Consider the following 16,347-nt stretch of genomic DNA (forward strand, 5'->3'; position numbering starts at 1 on the left):
TCGTTGCAAGTTGAATCATCATTAAAAATGTGCATTATAAACACAAAATATGATAAGCAATTAACAAAGCATACATATTTACCATTGTTTAAAGGAATTAGATCACAATCAGCCAAAAGGGAAGTCTGGAACAAACCATAGAAAGGAGCTCTCGCTGACTCGGTTTTTTTTTCTGTAACAGGAAGTGCAAACTGAACCTGGCCATTCAGTTTCGTATTCATCAAAGAATCGGGAAATACCTAAATTTTTATAATTTTCGTCGTTCAAATTTTTATCTTGAAAATGTATCTCCGCTTCAAAGACGAACGCTGATGATTAAGTGATATAAATTTACTTTATGGAACCAAAGCTAGTTTTTTATGGAAGGCCATACGTCACAAATTACGTCATCATGCAGAGCAGAATATTTTCAACTCATGAACTGCATATTTTCTGTAAGTTTGTAAGATTTTCAACTTCTTTTTATACCAGATATATGTAATAACTTTATTTGGGAATATTTGTTGACAGCTTAATAATAACAGATTCAAGTATATCTATAACATTATCTATGGTATGTGTTGAAACTGAAAGAAGGGCCTGGTACAGGTTCTCTGCTTTTCTTACAATATTATTGAAAAGGCCTAGTGAACTAGGGTAGGCCTAATGTTTTGGTTTGTTTTTAGATCCTGTTGCACCTTAATCTGGTATAACGTTATGAACTGCCGCAAGCAAATAACACACATAGTGGCGAATCCAAGGGGGGGGGGGGGGGAGGTTGCGGGGTTGTAGATAGAATGTTCTATCATTATAATGATAAATGTCCTACCGTACGGAACCGGCCACTGAGGGCTTGTCCCGAGACACAGATTATTCTAAGGGGGTTGCAACCCTCCCTTTGGCTTTGCAAAAAAAAAAAAAGGGGGAATAAGAAGAAAGTGTGGTACCACAGCCCGACTCATCCGTGTACGACCTATCTCAACTAACATTGATCTCCCTGATCTCCATCTTGCCAGACGTCTGCTAGACATAGCCTGTCTTATCGACCTAATCTGGAGGGATTTGTCAGGTAATTCGTCGACCATTACGACATTGGCGTCGCCGGTAGCTGTGGAATCTGCGAAATTACGCTTTTCTTGGTTACCAACTTGCAACAACATATTTTTTTGTGAAATCACCGAGCATCTCACGAACCACGTGTTTGCTAATGTTGATGTTTCACAACTTGATTTGTAACGAATAAATACAAGTTTTTACTTATTATAACCCCATTTTTAAGGATTAATTATAGTCAAAACATTAATTTGTCACAGTAAAGTTGATTAATTTTCATATTTTACGATAAATTCCACCCAAATTTTAGGAAAACAAAAGTCACGTGACCTACTTTCCCTCGCTTTTGGTATTACGGCGCGCATTTCGTGCCATATAATATTCATTGCTTTTCAAATTAATATTATTCCTTGAGTATTTTCTTGATTAATTATTTCAAATTCAATTAGAAAAATAGAGTGATTATCACTGAGATTGTATTTCCTGCATTTTGACAATATAGCCCCATATCCTGTGTAGGTATTGGGGCCACTGGCTCTGCTTTTGCTCTAATCTATCATTCTATTTCCTATTTTGTAAACATTTTGAAAATAAAATATTCATAATTGATAATGGCTGCTAGTAAACCAATTAATCTGTACAATGCCTCAGAGACAGACCTGAAATCATTGGAGGGTATCGGACAAGCTAAAGCTAAAAGAATTCTACAGCTTAGGGAAACAAAAGAAGAGTTCGACTTTAATGATGTGGCTGATGTGACCCAGATTGCACTCTCTCAATGGACAGAATGGAGTGAGGCAGGTATTGTTACCATCCAGAAGGCTCAGCCAGAGACTTCAGCAAACCAGCCGGTACAAAAAGCAGAGGATACAAGTGCTACGCAACTGCATTTGACCTTACTGGAAATGAACAAAAGCATTCAAATGCTTCGTGATGAAGTCAACTCCTTACGGTCACAAGTTGTCCTGAAGTCGGATGTTGATTCCATGGGCCAATTGTACAACACACCACCTGTACTGACCAATCAATTTGATATAGAGAAAAGCATCGACAAGTCACTTACTCTTAAAGCTGACACAGTTCAAACCCCAGCCAAGCCGTCAGAAACAGGGAAGGAACAGAAGCTAATTATAGACAAATTGACATCTGTCATTCCCCCTTCAGGATACATTTCAGATCCTTTCAAAGGGACCAAACAAAAAACAAGCACACCCCTGAATGGGAAGTTAGAGAGTGCTGATTTCCAAGATCTAACACCAATTCAGCTGAGCTCTAAGTTTGAACAGGATCTTCACTTCCCATCCAAGAAGAAAGGAAATGGTGAAAAGAAGAGTAATGAAAAATACATATCAACGTCCGCTTCGGCTCCTATTACTTCCCAAGATAAACCCAATGTGATGGGGTCTCTGACTCCTAAGGAACAAAGCAGGGGCAGGAAGACCAAAAAGAGTAACCGAAATAGATCGCCATCGTCCAGTTCCTCCTCAGATGATACCATGTCAAAATGGACTCGTACATCAAGGAGCAGATCCAGAAGCAAGAGTCCACAAGTTCAAAAGATGCCCGTATTTAAAGGCACTGAAAGCCCAAATTGGGAATCCTTTATTTACCAATTTGAAAGGATTGCAGCTCATCGTGGATGGTCCTCCCATAAGAAGGCTTTCCGTCTTCTAGATTGTTTAGGGGATGTGGCTCTGGAATATGCCAGGAAAGTGAACAAGAATGGTGACTATAAAGAGCTGAAACGGCAATTAAAACAGAGATTCAGCAGAAAGGAAGTACCTATTCTAGCTCGTCGCCAGCTCCCCTTTACAAGGCAATTGGAAAATGAAAATGTGGAGGAATTTTCTCAGCGTGTCTACTTCCTAGCATTAGATGGTTATGAGAGCTGTGAAGGGAACATGATTGAGGAAATAGCGATAGAAACCTTCCTACGTGGCTGTCGAGATAAAGAAGCTGCTATGAAAGCAATGGATAGGGAACCAACAACACTCCAGAAAGCAGTAAAGTATGTAAAAACAGCCATTGCGAACCATCGTGCTTTATACGGGACCAGAGGAAGTACCAGAGTAGCCTCCTATTCTCAACGACAAGTTTCATTCTCGAGCAGGGAGGGATCCCCAGCAAGTGAACCTTCTCCTCGTAGGGCTGATACTAAGCTCTCTAAGGAAGACAACAACAATTCTCTGGATAAGCAAATCTCACACCTGACAACTTTAGTTGAAAAATTAACCACAACAGTTCAACAATCCTTTGGCAGAAATCGGAGTAGTTCACCACTATCAAAAGGGCATTTCCTAGAGAGATCTAGAAGTCCTAGTCAATCACCAGCCAGGGGCCATCACTTCTCGTCTCCAAATAAAAGAGCCAACAATACATCAGATGAAGCGAGAAGCCCAATGAAGGGCGATTTAAACAGAAAAGGGTCAAGCCAGTAGGCCCACACTTGACCCCTGATAAGAGTGGCCTAGGAGACAACGTTGTTACTATTCGAAGGACTTTAGGAAAAAGCATCAAACTAAATGTCACCATAGGAGAAAAGCCTATTAATGCAATTGTTGACACAGCTGCAATGATAACCCTTGTCAATGATAAAATAGTGCCAGACAGCCAGATAGCTACATCTGAGTTCATAAAGCTTAAGGGGCTAGGTGCCGAAATAGTGCATGGTAGATTGCTCAAGAACGTTCCTCTCAATATTGGTGATCTTCATGTAACTTGGGACTGCTGTGCGGTATCAATGGATGATGACATGATCCTGGGACTAGACTTTCTGGAAGCCAACCACGGGATCATCAACATCAAAAGGGGAGTGCTGTTTCTCGAGGGCAGGAAATTTCCTATAAAATTGATATCCGACCCACCTGAAGGGCACAAAAGCTCTCACGTCCGGATACGGAGGACAGCATGTGTACCGCCTAACACTATTGCCAAAGTATCAGTTCAACTAGATAAACCATTATCAAGTGACTATGTTGTTTCCCCTTTACATCTAAAATGTAATGTTCTTGGATCTCATACCCTTGGAAGCGGCTCTACCACAACTATGAGCTTCATTAACGACTCAAATACATCAGTCAAGATCAAAGAGGGTACTGTGGTTGGGGAAGCTGAGGCTTATGCTGAAATATGCTCAAATGAGAGTGATGCTCTTCTCATTAGGAGGAATCAGAAATATGAATCTGATGATAAGTTACCAGAACATCTGACAGATCTGTACGATAGATCAACTTCTGGACTTAGCGACAAGGAGAAGCATCATGTCAAACAGCTGCTAGTGGATTACCAGGACATATTTTCAAAGCATGATTTGGATTTGGGCTGTCTAACCTCAGTTACGCACAGAATAGACACCAAAGATAATCCACCTGTCAAGCATAAGATGAGGAGAACACCACTTGGTTTCCAGGATCAAGAAAAGGCACAACTAGACAAAATGCTAGATGCTGGTGTCATACAACCTTCCAGCTCGAATTGGGCATCAGCACCAGTGCTCGTGAGAAAGAAAGATGGGTCCATGAGGTGGTGTGTAGACTACCGGGCACTTAATGAAAAAACAGTGAAAGATTGCTATCCACTGCCAATTATTGAGGACTGCTTAGACACACTTCAAGGAACTGAATATTTTGCTACCCTTGATATGGCCTCTGGTTACTACCAAATAATGATAGATGAGGAGGATAGGCACAAGACTGCTTTTATTACTCGTTATGGACTCTTTGAACACACCCGTATGGGGATGGGGCTATGCAATGCTCCTGCCACCTTCCAGAGGGCAATGCAACTAGTGCTTCGGGGTTTAACATGGACTCAAGTCTTGGTCTACCTAGATGATGTAGTAGTACTAGGTCGCAACTTTGAGGACAGTCTTCAAAATCTCAGGAAAGCCTTTGACAGATTCAGGCAATATAATTTGAAGCTTAAGCCTAGAAAGTGTGTATTGTTTAAAAAGGAAGTAGAATTTCTGGGGAAAGTAGTCAGTAGTAAAGGCGTATCAATCGCGCCGTCGAAAACAGAAGCTGCTAGGAACTGGCCCACACCCACTAGTACCACTGAGTTGCTCTCTTTCTTGGGATTTCTAAATTACCATAGAGATCACATCCAGCACTACGCTGATATCTGTGCAATCTTGTACGACTTGGCAAATACGAAGGAAAGATGGACCTGGGACACTGTGCACCAAGAAGCATTTGAGAAGGCTAAGATGGCTCTATGTTCAGCACCTTGTTTGTCGTACCCTGACCCTGAAGGACTCTTCATCTTGGACACAGATGCCTCCGATAGGACCATTGGTGCCGTCCTATCACAGGTACAGGAGGGCAAAGAAAAAGTAATTTGTTATGCAAGCCATGTACTCCTAAAGCCTCAACGCAAGTACTGCACGACTAGAAAAGAACTTTTGGCTGTAGTGAAGTTCTGCAGGCACTTTAGACACTACCTACTAGGGCGTCGGTTTCTCTTGCGCACAGATCATAACAGTCTTGTGTGGCTTATGCGATTTAAACACATAGAGGGACAACTTGCTAGATGGCTAGAAGAACTGGCACAGTACAACATGGAAATTGTCCATAGACCTGGCAAAAAGCATACAAATGCAGATGGAATGAGTCGATTGCAGGACAATATTGCAGAGTGTGACTGTTATAATGCAGGAGCAAACGTTGAAGATCTTCCTTGCGGTGGCTGCCATTATTGCCAGAGAGCACACTTACAATGGGGACGGTTCATTGAGGATGTAGATGACGTAGTGCCTCTATCAAGTCGATCATCTTTGTCTCCAGGACCCGTGCTCAAAGTGAGGACAGTAATGCAACTAGATAAACAGCCTGGGCAAGGTGATTCCTCTGTGTGCAACTGGGCAGTTGGAAGTTCGCCATCTGAAGTACGATCAATGCAGGAAGAAGACAAAGATTTAAGTCCAATCATTAAGTGGCTGGAGAATGATATTGAGCCCAAGCAGTCAGAGCTCCGTTTACAGAGCCCAGGTACTCGGACACTGTGGATGAGTAGAAAGAATTTGCAGTTTATAGGCAGGGTTTTATATTACAGATGGGATGGAAAGGCAAACAGAAGTCTCTGCCTCCTTGTGCCACAAGGACTACAGCGTTCAGTTTTACATGGTTGTCATGATATAAAGACCTCTGGCCATTTGGGTCAACAGAAGACTCTCGAGCGTCTTAAGCAAAATTATATGTGGTACAACATGTCCAGGGACTGCATAGATTATGTTGCCTCCTGCCAAACTTGCAATCAAAACAAAAAACCTAATGTGAGGCCGAAGGCTTCCTTAGGTCAGTATCATGCGGGTTTCCCCATGGAGCGTGTTCATTTGGATATCCTGGGACCATTTCATACAAGTGAGGATGGTAATAACTATGTACTGATGATGATTGATCAGTTTACCAAGTGGGTGGAGATGGCAGCCCTCCCTGACCAGTGTGCACTGTCTGTAGCACAGAAATTCTTGGTGCATTTTGTTGTCACATTCGGATGTCCCTTAGAAGTGCATACTGATCAAGGAAAGAATTTTGACAGCAATTTGTTTAAGGCCTTGTGTGAGACGCTACAAATAGCCAAGACGCGGACTACACCCTACCATCCCTCATCAAATGGGCAGATAGAACGATACAACACCACTGTTCTCCAGATGAGAAGATGTTACATAGAGAAAAATAATAAAAACTGGGATAGAGATCTCCCTCTCCTAGCAATGGCCCTTCACTCCACTATTCATCGTCAGACAGGTTATACCCCAAACCGCCTTATGCTTGGTCGAGAGGTTATTCAACCTGTCCATTTGCTTACTGGAAATATCCCAGATGGTCTTGACACTTGACACTTGAGCCAAGTGATTGGTGCACTGACCTTGCAGCTCGTATCTCCAAGGCCCACCATCATGCACGTCAAAATATACAAATGGCCCAACTTCGTCAGAAAAGGGACTATGACCTTAGATTGTTTGAGAATCACTATAGTCCCGGAGATATTGTGTATAAGTTGGACTCGACAACTAAAATTGGTCAATCATCCAAACTCAGACCTCCATGGACAGGGCCCTATCTGGTAGTCTCATGTGATGCGCCACTCTACACTCTCAGGGATCAGAAAAAAGAGCATGTGCTACATCATGATCGGTTAAAACTGTGCAAAGACCGAGATATCCCCATGTGGTTACGAAGGCTGCGTCACCAGTATTTCCAGGATAATACATCAAGCACTACTTCTAAGGATCCAGATTTAAGTATGGTTCAGGAATTCAAGGGACAGGATTCAGACGAGGATCTCACTGAATCAATAGAAAGTCAGGACCACAATGGAGCTTCGGATGATAACGAGCCTCTTGTGCTACCCAAGGTTGCTGTACAAACAAGACATGGAAGGAATATTAATCCTCCATCCAAGTACAAAGACTTTGTGTAGAGTCATTATTTTGTACATAAGCCAATGTATATATCTCTTTCTATATTTCTTTTTCTCAGTTTTCTTTCTGGAAAAGCCAGTGGTCCTTAAATTCAGTGTAGGATATTGTTATTTGTATAAGCGATTATATTTGTAGACTGCAAGGATAATGGAGGAAGATTTGTGGGATGTAAATTTTGTCCCTGACTATGACCCTTCATCTGAGAGCCAGTCGGAGGAGTGGATAACTCTGGATGAGGTGATGTCTGACACTAGCATCCCGGGAGATACCGGTACACAGGAAGCGAACAAAGAGGGACAGTCTCCTCCAGCATCTTCCACAGAAGATACCAGGACAGTAGTGCTTGGGGCTTTATGCTCTGGTAGTACTGGTCCACGAGCCGGGAAGTACAGCTGCCCTATCTGTGGTACCAAGCTCAGTGGACATGTAAAACGACATGTATTGCTGACTCATTTGCCATGGTTTTGGGTTGGGACACTTGCTTGCTGGGAATGCCGCCAATTAGAGGGATCAACCCTTAGTCTGGCAGTCAAGCACACCCTTGCCCACAAAGGTCAACAGAGGTTGTTTGATGACGAGAACCTCCATGAGTGGTGCCAGCTCTTTAATGGGTCCCTTCACTTGTTAAGAGAGTGGCTCGGACTGGACAGTTTGGAGTGCTTGCGCCAGTTTGCATCATCAAACCTGTATGACAGTGTAGTGGGAGAATTTAATACACAGGAGACGCAGTTGATGACTTTCTACTCTACCCATTACAGTGAACACCGAGTCGCCCAGTTTAAGCTCAAGCCTTTGAACCATGTAGCATGTTTTCTGCATTGGCAGGCTGTTGGTACCCTACTGAAGGGCTTGAGTATGGAGCAGCAGGAAATGTTCAGGCAGCATCAACAGCGACTCTTGGCGAATGGCATGACCATTGATAGACCCTTTACTATAGCAGGGAACCCCATCATGGCCAGGATTGTTGACAGTCATTTTCACCTAGACCAAATTCTGCGCCGGACCAACTTCAAGACCTGGTTTGAACTAGAGCAGCAGTTCGGTGGAAGGGTTCAGGTGCTACATGCCGTAGCTAACTATGTCTTTCCCCGTCAATGGGAATCTTGGCAGGAACACATATTGGATGCCAAAAACATATCAGTCTCCTTTGGTATCCACCCACATGTTGCTGACCTGGCAGAGCAGTACCTTGACAGGCTCATGGACTTAGTAACACACCAGCGTTGTGTAGCCATTGTGGAGGTTGGGATTGATCTCACCACCAACTGCAGATGTAACCCCTGTGTGAGGCCAGAGGCTTGTAGGGAGCGTTTGCTGCAGGCTCAACAGGACTTTTTAGCAGATGCCCTTAACTTGGCCAGAGATGTCGGTAAGCCTGTAATTCTACACTGCAGGGATGATGGATCCGGTGAGGCAGCCAAACGCACCTTGGCCATGATCCGTATGATGGACATGACACACCATGCTTTCCATCGACATTGCTTCACAGGTTCGGTGGAGGAGCTACGCCAGTGGGAGATGGAATTGCCTGCAGTGAAATTTGGCGTCACAATGAGATCAGCGCAGGACCCAAATCTGGTGGCCAGGATCCCAGTTGAGTGCTTGTTGTTGGAGACAGATGCTCCATATTTATTACCAGCTCCTGGATGCAAGATGAACCACCCCTGGAACCTAGCATCTCTTGCTGCACAGGTTGCTTCTATCCGCAACACACCAGTTTCATTTATCCTGGAGACATGTAACAACAATGCCAGGCAGTTCTACAGATTATAATTTTTTTTTCTCATCATGTTTATCAATTATATAGTGTATTTTCTATATATGTATATTTTAATTACTTCAGAAAAAGTAATTTTTGTTATGTAAGTGTATAAACGCATTGTATATTTGTCATGATTACTCTACATTTTTCTTACAACATGCATATGTGAAGGGATTATGTCTCTCATCGGTACTTTGTTGAAAAGTAGTCATGATTGGGTTGTATTTGCATGTATATTTTTCGTACTTTTGCACAAGTTGACATTTAGATGATTTTGTACAATATTGGGGGTGGATTTTTCAAATATAATTACTGATTGATAAAATTCGCCAATGGATACCCTTGGCTCTACAAGGAGGGGAGGAGTGTGGTACCACAGCCCGACTCATCCGTGTACGACCTATCTCAACTAACATTGATCTCCCTGACCTCCATCTTGCCAGACGTCTGCTAGACATAGCCTGTCTTATCGACCTAATCTGGAGGGATTTGTCAGGTAATTCGTCGACCATTACGACAAAAGTTCAAATTTTTTGTTTGTGTTTTTACCATAGAGAATGTTGAGTGAAAAGCTTAAGTTGTAATGTATAAAGAAATGTGGTCGTCATTACAAAATCCCCCCCCCCTTTTTACAAAATAGGATTCTCAGTTCTGAGATATATTTTCCTTTCTTTTTCAAAAACTTTTCGGGTAATACTTTTTCCCAGGTTTATGAACCTCCTACTTTAGAAATCATGCTCCACCTGGTATCCTATTGATTTATTTAACTACATGTATGTGTAAAATAATTTTTTTCCTCTTCAAATATCCTGCGGTAACAGGTTTGTTTGCTTGATCTACCTGTTCCCAGGAGTCCGTTTGCACAGAGTCCGTTTTTTTTTCGCCCAATATCTATATTTAATTATGGCTATCAGACCCTATGCGAACAAATTTTAGGGCGAGCGGACTCTGGGTGAATGAGAAATCTGGCGAACAATATTTAGGACTAAAGAACGTGGAACCTAAACAAAGCACCGCCCCCCCCCCACCCTCTTGAAAATTCTTTCAACCCCTCAACAAAAAAATACCCCACTATTCTGTCCACAAGAACCTTTGTGAATTCCAAAATATATGCAGATATAAAGAGGCTTATATTTACATCTAGAATGCAAGACTGAAATTCCCAAAAATGAGTTGTACTGTATATATATTTACAAAATATTTATTAGTTGCAAAAATATTTATTAAATGTTGTATTCTATACTTGCAGGTATTTGCATGGCACTCCTTTATACCACAATGATGGCTTTTCCAAGATTATAAATATGAAACATGTAAACAGGTAAAAAAAATCTAAGAGAGAAATTTAATATTTGTTGCAGAGCCTGAGGTGCTGTTAATGATAATCATCTTTTATTTGCGGCAACTTTATTTCACAATTTACCAGGGATAAACTAGTTCGCGATCAAGCCTTTATGCATCTGTTTTTCATAGACAAATATACTTTTAGGACGGGTTGTCCATCTGTCTGTCTGTCCGTCCGTCCGTCTGTCTGTGCAATCCTATCCGGTCCATATCTTTCTTACAGAGGGACATTAGAATCTACCACTCCACACTAAGATTGCTCATGACCAAAGGGTGTGTCATGACCTTGACTCAAAGTCATTTTGGGAAGTTCAAGGTCACTGGAAGAAAAAATTCATAATTCGTGTCCGGTCCATATCTTACTTATGGATAAACTTGGTAGGTTCTCATTTCACACAAAGATTGCCCATGTGTGTCATGACCTTGACCCAAAGTCATTTGGGGAAGTTCAAGGTCACTGGAAGAAAAATTTCATAAATCATGTTTGATACATATCTTTTATGGATAAACTTGGTAGGTTCTCATTTCACACAAAGATTGCCCATGACCCAAGGATGTGTCATAACCTTGACCCAAGGTCATTTGGGAAAGTTCAAGGTCACTGGAAGAAAATTTTCATAATTCCTGTCCGGTCCATATCTTTCTTATTGATAAACTTGGTAGGTTTTCATTTCAAACAAAGATTGCCCATGACCCAAGGGTGTGTCATGACTTTGGCCCAAGGTCATTTGAAGAATATCAAGGTCACTGGTAGAAAAATTTCATAATTTGTGTCCGATCCATATCTTTCTTATGGACAGAGGATGACAAATCCCATTGCCCGACGCCCGGGGCTAGTGAATTTTAGGGTTGGGCAAGTGAAATTTTACAAACCACTTGCCCGTGGGCAAGTGACTTAATCAATTATCAAAAATAAAATCAATATCTATGCCAATATTCTACTCAATATTTTTTATATATATTTATAAATACAGAATAAGTTAATGGTAGGGCAGGCAAAAATTCAGGTAGGGCAAGTGAATTTTGACCATGTACTTTCCCTTGGGCAAGTGCCTGAAAAATCTATTTGTCAGCCCCTGTATGGATAAACTTGGTGGGTTCTCATTTCACACAAAGATTGCCCATGACCTAAGGATGTGTCATGACTTTAATTCAAGGTCATTTGAGGAAGTTCAAGGTCACTGGAAGAAAAATATTATAATTCCTGTCCGGTCCATATCTTTCTTATGGATAAACTTGGAAGGTTCTCATTTCACTCAAAGATTGCCCATGACCTAAGGGTGTGTCATGACCTTGACCCAAGGTCATTTGGGGAAGTTCAAGGTCACTGGAAGAAAAATTTCATAATTCGTGTTTAATACATATCTTTATTATGGAAAAACTTACTTCTGAAAAACCCAGCGGGGGGTATTTTGTCCCGTTTGGACAGTTCTAGTCTTGCATTTCTTTAATGTAAATATAATCTTCTTTAATTTATAGAATACATGTTTTAAATAAAGTGACAAAGGGATAATGAACTCATTGTTATTGAACCTACAGACACTATCTGACATTTTTTGAGTTTCTCTGTAGGCACAGTTACTTGTCATCACAAGGATCAGAATTCAAGTACCAGAGTAGTCCTAACTCCTAAATCATCCCAATTTGTCAAAAGTACATGTAAGTATTTTATCATTTTTTGGGACACTTTTTTAGCTTACCTGAGCCAAAGGCACAAGTAAGCTAGCTTCTCTGATCAGAAGTTTTTGTTGGTGTAGTTGGCGTAGGCTTGTCGTAAACTTTTCACATTTTCATCTTCTTCTCAAGAACAACTAGACCATATTCCAACCAAACTTGCTACAAAATATCCTTGGGTAAAGGGGATTCAAGTTTGTTAAAATGAAGGGCCACGCCCTCTTTCAAGTGGACATAATTATGAATTAATGAAAAATTAATGGCATTTTAAAAAAATCTTCTCAAGAACCACTGGGCCAAGAAAGATGAAACTCATGTGGAATCATCCTCAGGTTGTATAGATTCAAGTTTGTTCAAATCATGACCCCTGGGATTAGGTTGGGGCCAAAATGGCCGACCCAAGTTTTACATTGGGATATATAGGGATACCATTTTAAAATCTTTCTTTCAGGCCAGAATTAAAAATATTTTTGTTTCCCCTAACCCGACCCTAAAATTTCAAGTTGGGTCGGTAGGTAGGTAAACAATTTTATTTTCTGACAGCAGCTTTGAAAAAGCATTCTAAAATTTAATGGAAAATTTACATTTATAAATAAGAAAAGTACAAAAGAAAGTGATTTGTGAACAAAATGCTAAGTATTATACATATGCCGTTTAAAACCAAAATTCATGATTAATTAATTCACAACTGTAATTTAGATGAACTTGTGAAATATCTCACGCCAGAGTACGTTTATGTAAATCGAATAAAAAAGACAAGATCCTCAAATACGCAAAGACTGGATATCCGAGTATATTTTTTTCAAAACTTCAATCATCCTCCAGTGCTTACAGTCATTGTACTTTTTTGAGGTCTATGAGATTTACATTGTATCTAGAGCATTTTGCTTTTGAGTTAAGACGTAAGTGGTTAAGTTTAAGTCGCAGGTTTAAATACCAATGAGGAACGTTGAAAACGGTCCTTCAAAAGGGACCATAAAACTTTTGTCCAGTGTCGCAGAAGATGCTGGCTCAAAAAGATCCCACTGCTTAATCCCCTACCCCGCAGTCACGCATTTCAACGCATATACCATTTCCTATTTCTAACGCAAAATCACGCATTTACCGTTTCCCCGCAATCACGCATTTTCACGCACTTTAAACAAGTCATTTAATCTTCAAGTTATTGCTCAATTCCAACTATTTTATACTTGCTTAAATCTCATAAAAGAAGAAAAGTTATTTTCTAATTAAAATATTACGTCATGATATTATTTACGCTAAACTTTAGAGAAATTTGTACCCCGCTATAAAGTGCTTGTGGGGAAATGGTAAAGTTATATTTCTATGACGTGAGAATTCAGTGTATGTTGCATAACAATTCTATAAGTTGTAAAGAGTTAATGACAAAAAAGTGCAAAGTACGTCTAAATTTGGAGCAATGGTGAAATGTTCAAATGTCGTCCCAACAAATCTCAAAGGGATTAAAAGCAAAGAAACAACCAATCTTCAAGGGCCTAAAATGACACTGGACGTCTCAGGAAGCTGAATTATGATCAAAACTATTTGGAAAGAGTATTTAAACAATATTTAAATGAACCAAACTGAATCTTCAAATGATAAAAATGCTAATAAAACAATGTCATAGTCACGCAGTTTAACCCGTAAATGAAGGCATAAAAAAGTACAACTGAATTATATTTATCATGATGAATATGCACACATAGTTACAACAACTCCTATGATTCCATAATGGCATATACTAGTAGTTAACATAGGAACATAGATGAATTGTTTATTAGATCAAAACTCAAATAAAATGCAGTGAAATTGAATGATGTGTTTATTAGGTGGGCCCCTCATCTGCTCATGAGGCTGGCCTTTCCGTGTATTACGTACCTGAAATTCAACAGACAGATTTGTTTGTTCGTTGTTTACCGTCCTTTTCGAACATTTATTCACTCACATGGAGACGCCAAGACACCTCCGAAACACTCTTAATTAGTCATGGTAAATTTTATTATCAAATTGTTTCAAGAGTGAAGAATTACATGTATAGTTTAAGTTAGCTAAAGGCATAAGACTGATATATCGCCGTTGTTTTATGAAGAACTACTTCTCTGTAATCACATCTGGGCGCTATTTTTTTTCCATCAAATGCTTGAATATCACAGTAGAACAATGTCGGCCGTTCTGATAAAAACTGATTTTGATGAAATTGTATTTTATAAAACTTAGTTGACAATAAAAAAAAATTTGAATTATCTTATTTCAAAAATCTTTTCAGTCGGTGCGTTTTATAGTTGGGTCGGTCGCGTTAGGGGAAACAAAGGTATTTTTTATTTTGGCCTCAAGTACTTCAGCGCAAGTGAAGTAGTGATATTTATATGGAATCATCCTCAGGTAGTGTAGATTCTAGTTTGTTCAAATCATGAACCCCTGGGTGGGGGGTAAAATTAAAGCCCCCCCCCCCCCCCCCTCATAAACTTTCAGTTCTGATCTGATATGTGCTTTTTCTTAGCAGATGTTCTCAGGTGAGTGCTGTGGCCCCTGGGCCTCTTGTTTTATCCTATGTTTAGTCTTTGCGCTTTTATATATGCCTATATTACAGATTAAAGCAAGGACTGAAGTTTCTGAAATACAAGGCAAACTCAAAGGTCAATGTCAAAAGGCCAAAATTGTTAGCATTTGAAGGAAGGTTTAGTCATATGGAATAAACTTGTGAAATGTGAGACATTTAGTATTAACTGTTAAAAAGTTATGGCCTAGATTATAGTTTTTAAAAGTGGGTCTGGTCAAACTCAGGTCAAGATCAAATGGTAAAAAAAACTCATTGAAGGGTCTTGTCACAATGATTACAAAATAATGTGAAGTATCAGATTGATAGCACTAGATGTTCAAAATTATAGCCTAGGTTAAAGTTTAGGGATTTTTTTTTTTTTTTTGGTAAAAGTGGCTCAAACCCTAATATCAAGGTCGAGAGGTAAAATTTTAAATTACCCCAAAAAGTTCTTGTCACAAGAAATACACCTGTGGAATATGAAGCCATAGCTCCACCCACTCATAAGTAATGGGTAAGGTTAAAGTTTTAGCAGACAAATACAGGAAGCAAAAAGATGGACATACAGTGCAAAAACAATATAAACCCAAAAATCTTTGATAACGGAGGCAAAATTAGTGCATAATTATTTTTTCATGACCGTTTAAATAATTACAAAGATTCAAACATACTAATATTGCTTTAAAAAGTTGATCTTGTTATTTAATTTCAAAATAAGAAAAATAAATGAGATATAAATTAAATTCATGACAAGTCTTAATTATATTTTTAGATTTATTTCTGTTCTTTGCTTTACAGAAAGCTTTCGCTGATGGACACAAATTGTTCAGAAAAAATCCAGTTACCACACTAATCAGCCATAGATTTCTGACGTGCTTTCAGAAGGAACATAGATGCAATGGTAGGTAAATTTTGCTTTTAAATTCCCTTGCAACAGATACAAATTGCATCATCAGATCTGGTTCAATGAAACACAGACAATATTATCTCAAGGTTTGTTTGAAACCTGACACAAGATTATTGTTAGGGCCCCGCTCAGCGGGTGCCCTGTAGTGATCAGTCTGTCAATCCGTCTGTCCGTCTGGCTTTCCGTTCGTCAGTCCGTCCGAGATCTCTTGTCCACAGCATATCTTCTCTCCCCTTGGCCCAATCTGGCTCATAACTCACCCACAAGAGTGCCCATTGGGTAACCAATGTGCAGTGACCTTGGACCATGTTTCTAGGTCAAAGGTCAAGGTCATAGCAGAATTGTGTGAAAAATCCTTGTCGAGAGCATATCTTCTCTCCCCCTTGGCCCAATCTGGCTCATACTTCACCCACAAAGTGCCCTTGGTAACCGGTGTGCCGGTGTGCAGTGACCTTGAACCATGTTTCTAGGCCAAAGGTCAAGGTCATAGCAGATTTTTATGAAAAATCCTTGCCCGGACCATTTCTCTCTCCTTGGCCCAATCTGGCTCATACTTCACCCACAAAGTACCCTTGGGTAACCAGTGTGCAGTGACCTTGGTTGATGTTTCTACGTCAAGGTCATAGCACATTTTTATGAAAAATCCTTGTGTGGAGCATATCTACTGA

The 16,347-nt window shown here is 40.2% G+C and overlaps 1 long non-coding RNA gene across 1 annotated transcript; it reads left to right on the forward strand.

Annotated features, from left to right (window-relative positions):
* Positions 1–418: 418 nt before the first annotated feature.
* LOC134239644 (uncharacterized) lies at positions 419–15,766 on the forward strand. Its single transcript, XR_009986259.1, has 4 exons — positions 419–434; positions 10,465–10,536; positions 12,132–12,218; positions 15,571–15,766. It is a non-coding gene; the product is annotated as an uncharacterized LOC134239644 (long non-coding RNA).
* Positions 15,767–16,347: the final 581 nt, after the last annotated feature.

Source organism: Saccostrea cucullata, unplaced genomic scaffold, assembly GCF_032062105.1.
Source record: "Saccostrea cucullata isolate Sc308-1 unplaced genomic scaffold, CSIRO_AGI_Scuc_v1 ctg5564, whole genome shotgun sequence".
Lineage (NCBI taxonomy): Eukaryota > Metazoa > Mollusca > Bivalvia > Ostreida > Ostreidae > Saccostrea > Saccostrea cuccullata.